Source organism: Pteropus vampyrus, unplaced genomic scaffold, assembly GCF_000151845.1.
Source record: "Pteropus vampyrus isolate Shadow unplaced genomic scaffold, Pvam_2.0 Scaffold160, whole genome shotgun sequence".
NCBI classification, from domain to species: domain Eukaryota; kingdom Metazoa; phylum Chordata; class Mammalia; order Chiroptera; family Pteropodidae; genus Pteropus; species Pteropus vampyrus.
This window is the reverse complement of record NW_011888941.1, coordinates 4001317-4010565: the sequence shown is the minus strand read 5'-3', so window position 1 is coordinate 4010565 and position 9249 is coordinate 4001317. Positions and strand designations below refer to the sequence as shown.

Sequence of the window (9249 nt, the reverse complement as noted above, 5' to 3'; positions counted from 1 at the left end):
CAAATCCTCACCCCTTGGCCTTCTCCGGATGTCCCTTGTCTGATGGCCTTGTCTCTGTCACTGGAATGACCTTAGAACTGGACAACACCATGAGAGATTCAACTGGATGTTAGACATCTGTTTAAGAGTTGTGACAGTAGCAGGACAACAAATGTGAAAAAGATCCCAGATAGAATGAGCCACAACAGCTCTTTGCTGCATCTACTGTGAGGATGAAGACCATTCTCAGCAATCAGATGTCGACACTCCAGAAAATGTGGACATCACCGAAGGGACACATAGTTACTGAAGGGCCCCAGAAGCACCTGTGGAGGGACTTCAATCACATCAACTTAGAACTCAATCTCCTCAGAAAGGAAAAGAGGAAGCTCCAGACTGACAAATGATGGGGAAATAGAAAAGAACTGGCTGCTGTTCGCACTATCTGTAGTTGTGTATAGAACATGATCAAGGGCATTACACTGGCTTCCATTACAAGATGAGATCTGTGTTTGCTCACTTCCCCATCAATGTCATTATTCAGGAGGTTGGTTCTCTTGTTGAAATCTGAAATTTCTTTGGTGATAAATACATCCGCAGTGCTCAGATGATGTCAGGTATCGCTTGTTCAGTATCTCAGACCCAGAAAGATGAGTTAGTTCTTGAAGGAAACGACATTAAACTTGTATCAAATTCAGCTGCTTTAATTCAACAAGCCACAATAGTTAAAAACAAGAATGTCAGAAAATTTGGAGGCGGCATCTATGTTTCTGAAAAAGAAACAGTTCAGCAGGCCAATGAATAAGGTCTAAGTTGCCCAGCTACAGAAATGCCAAGATGTCAGGTGATTCCTCAGACTTATTTGTGATATTTTAAAAGTACAATAAAAGTTGAATATTGATTTGGACGGGAGGCGGGGGAGACTGGGCCACTACACAGAGTAGGTGCATCTAATCAACTGGAAGCAACTACAGGCCTCCTTGAGGATGAAACTGCAACGAGGTCCCAGGAATCCAGGACCAAGAGCTGGGGAGCACCTGCTGGAAGGGGACAGTATTCAGCCACAGGCAGCACTCACACCAGCCTGCCTTGGGCAGGAACCCAGTCAATGCTTGGGCTGGGACCTCTATGACCATAAAAAACTCTCCCAACTGAAGGCAAACCTAGAAACCCCTTAGAAAAGTCATGTCAACACTATTGGGATGATAATGCTTTCTTTTATAGATAAATATTTCTTACTCCCAGGAAGATTTTGAATCAAATATGGAAATGGTTAAGAGAATCAAGCTATAGTATTAAGAAAATTTGTACATAGTGGGTAGTTTATGTATTTGTGATACAAGAATTTGGCCCGTTAATTTGAAATGTATTATTGAAGTTAGACTATGGAATTTAGGTTATAATCTTAGTAAATGCATTAACAACATCGGAGCATTTAAGAGAGCCTAAGACTCACCATAGTTATAAGTTTAATTTATGAGATTTCCAAGGATTACTTAAGTACTTGGAAAGGTTTATTTGTTAATTAGATAACTAAAGTACTTAAAGAATTAATAGACTTATAAATGCAATTTAAAATACTTAAAGAGATTATTTAATTCCATTTAAAAATGAAACTAGACATTAATCAAAGTAATTAAAAGGAATTGCTAAATACTGGGTTAATAAGTAGAATAGAAGATTGGTAAACTGAATTTAAAAACTTAAGGAAGTACCAGGGATTGGTATCTGTATTTTTTTAACTCAAGTAACCACCTTTTTAGATAATCTTTTCTATATTTAAAAGCCACCCTTGAGGACCCAAAAATCCCCCATTGGCAGCCTCATACTTCCTAGGGAGATAGAGCCTTCAGACAGGCACCCCATGACCATCTGAGTACCAAACCTACAAGCCAACTGTATGCACCATTCCTTCTTTCTTTCATATAGCAACAGGATTTTTCTCCTTCCATCATTGTCCAGTCCCCCTCCTTCTGTCTGTCCCTTTTCCCACACCATCGGCTTTGTACTAGCATGTAAACAAGCTGGCACAGGGGACCAGCATCTAAACACCAGTTGAGTGAAGAGTTACACATATGTATGAATGAGCAGGGTATCCAAGGTGTTTAGTGGGGAAAGAGTTTCAGTTTTGTAAGATGAAAAGTTTTGGAGTTGGATGGTGGTGATGGTTGCCCAACAGTGTCAATGTACTGAATGTCACCGAACTGTACAATTAAAAGTGATCAAGATGATATTTTTTATTATGTGTACTTTGCCATAACTAAGAAAAATTGCGGCACAGTTTTTCATGGCACAAAAATTTTGCCACAATTAAAAACTGATAACCACAGACCGCATGTGGTATCCACTTTGAGGGATTTTCCAGAAGCTCTGTAGTAGATTATTTAGATAGTCAAGAAATAACAACTCTACTGAATGAGACCCTGGCTCATTTTCAGATGACATGTGGTCTTAATCAGGGATGGAGTCACGAGAGCCAGAGCGTCTGTCGCCTCCAAGGCCTGCTTGTGCAAACTCAGGGCAATTCGAGGTTCCACTGGAACCTAGAATACACTCTTTATAGCAAAGGTTTCATTATGCCAAGATTTCCTTTTTAGTGTTTTAAAGTGGGATTAGTTTAACTTTAATGTAATTAGAAAAAGATGTTTTCTTATTTTATAAGATCTCTATTTTTTTTTTTAATTCAAATCAACAAATATTTGTTAAGTATCTACTAAGTACAGAACTTTAAGAAAAGTTTTTAGGTTGAGTCATATGAAATTACCAATATTGAACCATATTTGACCTGAAAAAAAAAAATAAAGGCAATTTCATATGGTTCAATCTAGAATTGTTGATAGTCTGATGGGAGAGAAAAAATATACATGGACACCAGAGAAGTGGGCCAGCTAAGATCAAGTACAGCCCAGGTGCCCGATCAATGCCTTAGGTCTTCCGGAGAAGGCGTGGGGCTATCAAAGAGGATATGGGCTCCATGGAGCGTCCAGGACGGTAGGGCTTCATGGGCAGAGGAACTTGCTCCTGTCACAAAAATGGCTGCAGAAGGGGGTGAGCAAACAGAGAAGCCCGGCTGAGCCTATTTGTGAAACAGCGAGAACAGTTTTGATGAGAAGACTCCGAGGAAACCGAGGTTCAAAGAGGAACTGAGCATGTGAGGAGCCCAGGATCTAGACTTCATGTCTCTCCTTGGTGGACAAGATCGAGCCCATGAGCCTTCCTAGTGGTTAAGTGATGAGATGAAAGCAGAGGTTCAGGAAGGATGGATGGGCGAGGGTGGGAAGAAATTACATGCAGGCAGTGCAGTTAAAAGCTACTATTTAGTTATATTGCTTTATGTGTTTTGCTCTGTTTTTGAATATATGTTAATAATTGAGATTAGCTTATTTCTCATTTCTCGTTTTATCCAAATCTTGTTTGGGCATTAAAGGTAAACCAATCTTATTTAAAAAAAAAAAAAAGTTACTATTTAGTAAAGCAGAATGCAATAAAAAAAGAGACTAAATTCTTGGTGGTTGAGAATAGGAAATTATGTACTGGGGATAGGGAAGGACCTTGTGAAGGAAGAAGGTGGTGTGGCGTTGGAGTGAAGTGTGGGGGTGCTAAAGGAGAAGGCAGGAGCAAGCGAGGTAGGTGAGGAGAGTGATAGTGTGCAGATGGAAGTAGGGCTGGTTTGATTAAATGCCAAAAAGACAGAACTTAATTTAGGATTTTGAAAGGAAAGAAAGTGATACATGAACCACATCCAGCCAAGCAAAGCATTCTTTTTCAAGGGCAACATAAGGGCATTTTCAGATCCAAAAGGACTCAAAGCATACAGTTCTTTTCTCTCAGGTTGATTCATTCAGTGCTATTAAGCAAATATTTATTGAGTACCTATTATGCTGCAAACACTGGGTTACACCAGTTAAAACAAATATCCTAACGTTTGCAGAACTTAATTCTAGCTCTGTGTGTGTGTGTGTGTGTACAGATAGTAAATAATAACAATAATAAATAAGCAAATTATCCAGTATGTTAGAAATCGATAAGCATTATGGGGGAAAATCCAAAACAGAATAAGGGGGATCAGCGTGGTCAGGGTGGGTTTTACTGAGACATTTCTGAAGAAATTCTGATGATCTAAATTATGAATTCAGTATTCTACAACATCTGTTCTGCTGTTAATTGGCTTCCTTACATTTTTTAATTTGGCAAACATGTTTTTAATAGGTATTTTTGATGAAAATATTGACTAAAGATAAAATTAATTTCTGATACCACCAGGAAACCAAGCAAAGTTAGCAGCAGAAATCTTTCTCCTAAATATTTTTCTACCAATACAACCAATTGAGCATTGATTTTTATTGTTTTGTTCCATGTACCTTAAAATATATGATTTTTTCTATGTAGTTTTCATTCAGATAATTCATACCTACTGTAGAAAAACTGGCAAATAAAAAGTGTGAAGAAAAAAATACAAATGTCTCCAATTCTTCAAAATGATTTCTAGATAGTTTTGTAACCTGCATCACTATCCCCACTTGAATTGAAAGAAAGAAAGAAAGAAAGAAAGAAAGAAAGAAAGAAAGAAAGAAAGAAAGCAAGCAAGCAAGCAAGCAAGCAAGCAAGCAAGCAAGAAAGAAAGAAAGAAAGAAAGAAAGAAAGAAAGAAAGAAAGAAAGAAAGGAGGAAGAAAGAAAGAAAGAAAGAAAGAGAGAGAGAGAGAGAGGAAGGAAGGAAGGAAGGAAGGAAGGAAGGAAGGAAGAGAAAGAAAGAAACAACCCTTAAAGATTTACTACTAAGAGTCAAAGGCTCCCCCACAGTGTGGGTAGACTTTTCCCAAAGGTGCAAAAGCACTTTTATCAAAGATATCATCTCTAAGCCTCCAACACCTAATGATACTACTGTGGTGAATTAACCTGATTTGGATGCTATTTCGACATCTATGTTCTAGTTGGGCAAATATTCTTGTTGGTTCCATTACTTCCACGCCATGCCTTGTGTTATTATTCTCTGCTATTGACGGCTCTGGAAAGGAACTGCTTGTCGTTAGAGAAATGCATTCTGCTAGCATCTGAATCCCATCTGCGACTAGATGGAGTTCTAGGTTGAAATCTTTTCAATACTGTGTCTCTACGGTTCAATAGGCCTATGTGGTTGGCAGACTGGGATCACTAGGCTTCATTTAGATAATAATTTAGCATATGAATCTATTTTTTCCCTTTGCATTAAGATCATTTAAAAGCTGTACAAAGTTCTAAGCATTTTACATTAGTATGCAAAGCAGCCAACCTTCTCTAAATATATAATCTCTAACAACTGCAATATCAGCCTTAAATAGCTATGCAAAATGTGCATCTCTGCACCAGGTCATTAAGGCACCGAGGTTTGGGAACCTGGTGGAGGTCACATGGCTGATGACCGGCAGAGCCCAGGCTTGGACCAGGGCAACACCAAATTTAACGGGTTTGATCACCATGAAGGTTGGACTAATGCCTCTTTGGACTTCAGGTTCCCCTGGCCATGACCTGTTCTTGCCCTCACCCACCAGCAGGAGCTCGAGGACAAGGATCTAGGCCTCTGGTTTCTGACTTTGAAGAACCTGATCCCCAAGCCCAAGAGCTGGCCAAATGCCCACCCCTAACCCTCCCGGGGAAGAGGTCACACATTTTAAAAACTGTCAAAATGAGCTTTTGTACCAGCTGTCGTTGGGCTCATCCATCTCTAGCAATAACTTACTGTCAAGTAACAGAATCCTTCAAAGATGGAGCACAATGAGTGCTTCCAGTTAGCTTGTACGGCTGGTAGCTGAGACATGAGAAATCCAAATGGAAGTTAAGGCAGATGAGGACTCTTAAAGGTAAAGACCATTCTAGCATTCAGGATCAGATATTTCTCTCTACGACCCAAAGAAAGAACATGCTGTAGAAAGTGTATGTTGTCAGTAAGGTGAGAATGTGCACAGGGCGGTGGGACAGGTGATTCCCCAAAAGTTCCAAGTAGACTAGACTAGTAGCCCTGGTGCAGGCCCAACAGCCTGCATCGTAATCTGCAGAGAGCATGTTAAAACTGTAAGTGACTGCCTCCTGCCCCCCCGCAAATGGGAATCCAAGTGGTCGAGAAACTGCATGGAGGAGCATTTGCTCATGGCTGGGACTGCAACATCTCTAGGTCTGTGAGAGAATTGTATTTAGAACAGCAATGGCCAGCTTCCTCACAGCACTGGGGGACACTAGCTGTTAAGGAGAGGGTGTTAAGAACTGAATGTTTGCATCCCCCCTCCAAATTCATATATGGAAATCTAATGCCCAAGGTGATGGTATGAGTAGGTGGGGCCTTTGGGGGATGATAAGGTCATGAGGGCAGAGCCCTCACAAATGGGACTAGTGTTCTGATAACAGGCCAGACAGCTAACTGGCTTTTTCCACTATGTGGGGACACAGGAAGTTGGACACTGCAGCCAGGAAGACAGTTCTCACTAGAACCTGACTGCTGCCCTGACCTTGGACTTTCAGCTTCCACAACTGTGAGAAATAAATGTTGTTCTTAAGCCACCCACGTTATTGTATTTTGTTAATGCAGCCTGAGCTAAGACGGGGGCAAAGGTTTTCTGGACATCGGTTGCCTTACTCAACTTTTGCCCAGTACTCAGTGGCCACTGTGTTACCAGCTCAGGCTGAGGAGTTTAAGGCTTTCCTCACGTGACACACGGAGGGTATTCAACCCCACCCTTCCCAGGGAGAACAAGATGTTTCCCTCTCCAGGGAGAATTATATTTAGGGCGATGGGGTGAATTTGTCAACTACCGGAGGTAGGCCAGCAAAGTAAGTGCTGAATAATAACCAATACGGCTTCTGGGCCTAGGGTTCTGATGGATATTCAAAATGAGTTTGTCGGAGCTGCATCTCTTCAATTGCCTGAAGAGTCTAATTTCTAAAAGCAGGGGTGGGTTGGCTCTAAGTGCTAGGTAAGGACCCCACGGAGGGGCTGATGGAGCTGGAGCTTTGCAGTGGGGTGCCCGAGGAAGCCTGTGGAGAACGAGGCACTGAGTTCCAAAAAATAAGGAAAAAGGTCGGGTAGATTATGTGCCACACAGGCACGTATGCCTGTGGTGTATTACTTCACACAAAGTTCATCAAGTGCTCTACCTCAGCTGATCCTCACTCAACCCTGGGAATTAAGTAGATGGAGACCAGCCCCACCTACTCGAGAGCAAACACATTCAGAGAATGTGTTTGCCTAAAGTCACAGGGCTAGTGACATCTTGGTACTCCCACCATGCTTGGCTTTGGGCAGGAGCTCTAATGTCTGGATGATGGACATCGCTTCACAGGACAGCAGCTGGCATCCTGGCAAGGTGTTAGCACTGAAATGATTCTATTATTTACACCACCAACAAATAAAGCTTACACTGGATTGTAGTGAGAAAATGGCCAAAACTCAACTCGTATTTATTGAAAACTAGTATTTTAAAAGAATACGTTCAAGCTTTTCTATCCTCTCAGTTCTTAACTTTGGTCTTAAGAAATTATTTAGGCATTCTGGTACCGAGCAGTAGCAATGGCAGAAAATTAAGTTATAAACCAGTTAGCACATAGAAACGAAAGACAAAACTATACTAGTACCAAAAATGCTTGTTTAGAAATGTGATTGTTTCAGTCGATGTAAAGATTCTAATTTTAAGATTTTAATTTGTGATGCACTTGGGGAGAAAAGATGGACACATATAGCTCTTAGAAACATGATTTAGTGGCATTGGGCATAAGCCTTGTGCAAAGGGCTGGGTAGCTCTACACTAATTCAGCGGCGCTGTTTATGAAAAACGAAGGCACATTTAGTGCAAATAAAAGAGCAGTCGCACAACTGAAAAATGACTGACTTTTAATACCCTTTGCTGTCTGTGCAAAGAGGCAAGGGACCAGCAAAACAAGATTTGTCCGGGAAATCTCAGGACAAGCAGGAAGGTGATGACAGAAGTGCCATCTGGACACTGCACGGGCAGTCCACACTCCAAACCACGTGCGGACCCTTGCCTTGACACCTTTCTGCTTCCACTCTTTCAATAGGCTCATCCTGGGACTATCAATCCACCCTCCACTGGTCCATCCAGTGTCAGGACACCCTTGGGTACTGGATCCTTCATAAATAGTAATTCCAACCTACCCTAGCCAGCTGGAGGACTCTCTCATGGCAGTTTGGGACAAGAGTGAAAATAACTGTCAATTACGACTATAAGCCTCAAAGGAGTTCCTGAAGCCAAAATATGTATCTGTCTTTTGCTTCTTCCTGAATTGGTATCGTAAATCAAAGTCTATCTGCTGCCTAGGAGGTCACTATCTAGAGGGATTGGAGCTTAAGGTCCAAATGGAATACGCAACAGTGAGACCTGATGAGTCAGGAGGAACTGTTCCTTCCATGGGGAAGCTATAGAAGTGATGTGTTCAGTCCAAGGTAGCGATTCATCTCATTCACCTGGATGTCTATTCTTCTAGAACTAGGTGCCTCCAATGTCAGGTGCCAGACATCGAACATTGATTTTATTATCAAACTTCTAATTTATATAAAAGGCAACAAAAAGATATCATTAGCTCATTGGAAACGGGAACGTCAGATACAGTGCAAACGCTCAAAAAGTACCTTATTTCTCCTGGAAGCCTCCCCAGGCTGGGGTTGGTAGGGTATGGCCATCTCTGGATTTGCAACCCTGTGCTACCCTGTACTAGCCATGTGCCCTTATGCATTAACTTCGTGCCTCGTTTTCTCCATCTGTGTAATGGGGATGATAGCAGCACCCACCTCCCGCGGGGTCCTGGTGAGGAATAAACGAAGATACCGTGTCTGGCACAGAGGGAGCCTTCAATCACATTAGCTATAATTAGCACACGAGGGAACAAACCCTGTGTTATATGAACGACTGTGTCCCCAGTGCCTGGCACATTACGACTATTTGGCAAACATTTCCTGATTGAGCAAATGAAAGTCAGACCTGAGTGAAGAGGGGAAAGCTAGAGGTGAGAAGTCTAGCTGACAACAGTTTGGTAAATTATTAACAAAGGGTAAAAAGTTGGGACCAAGCTTGCGATTCTGGTTTCTCTTGGAGTTTCACTAATTAAAATTTATTATTTCAAGATACAAACATGTAGTGGCAGAAAAAGCAAACACACAAGTAATAAATGTGTTAAACTCTTCTCTCAAACCGTTTCTCTTTAGGCACTGAGTGTTCATTCAGTAAATGCTGCAGGCATTGCTCTCCCAGACTTCGGAGTTTTCCCAAAGATAAATGCACACATCA

General features: G+C 41.5%; 1 pseudogene; it reads left to right on the top strand.

Moving 5' to 3' along the window:
• The first annotated feature begins 212 nt into the window (after window positions 1–212).
• LOC111745666 lies at window positions 213–784 on the top strand (annotated as a pseudogene).
• The last annotated feature ends 8465 nt before the right edge of the window (window positions 785–9249 follow it).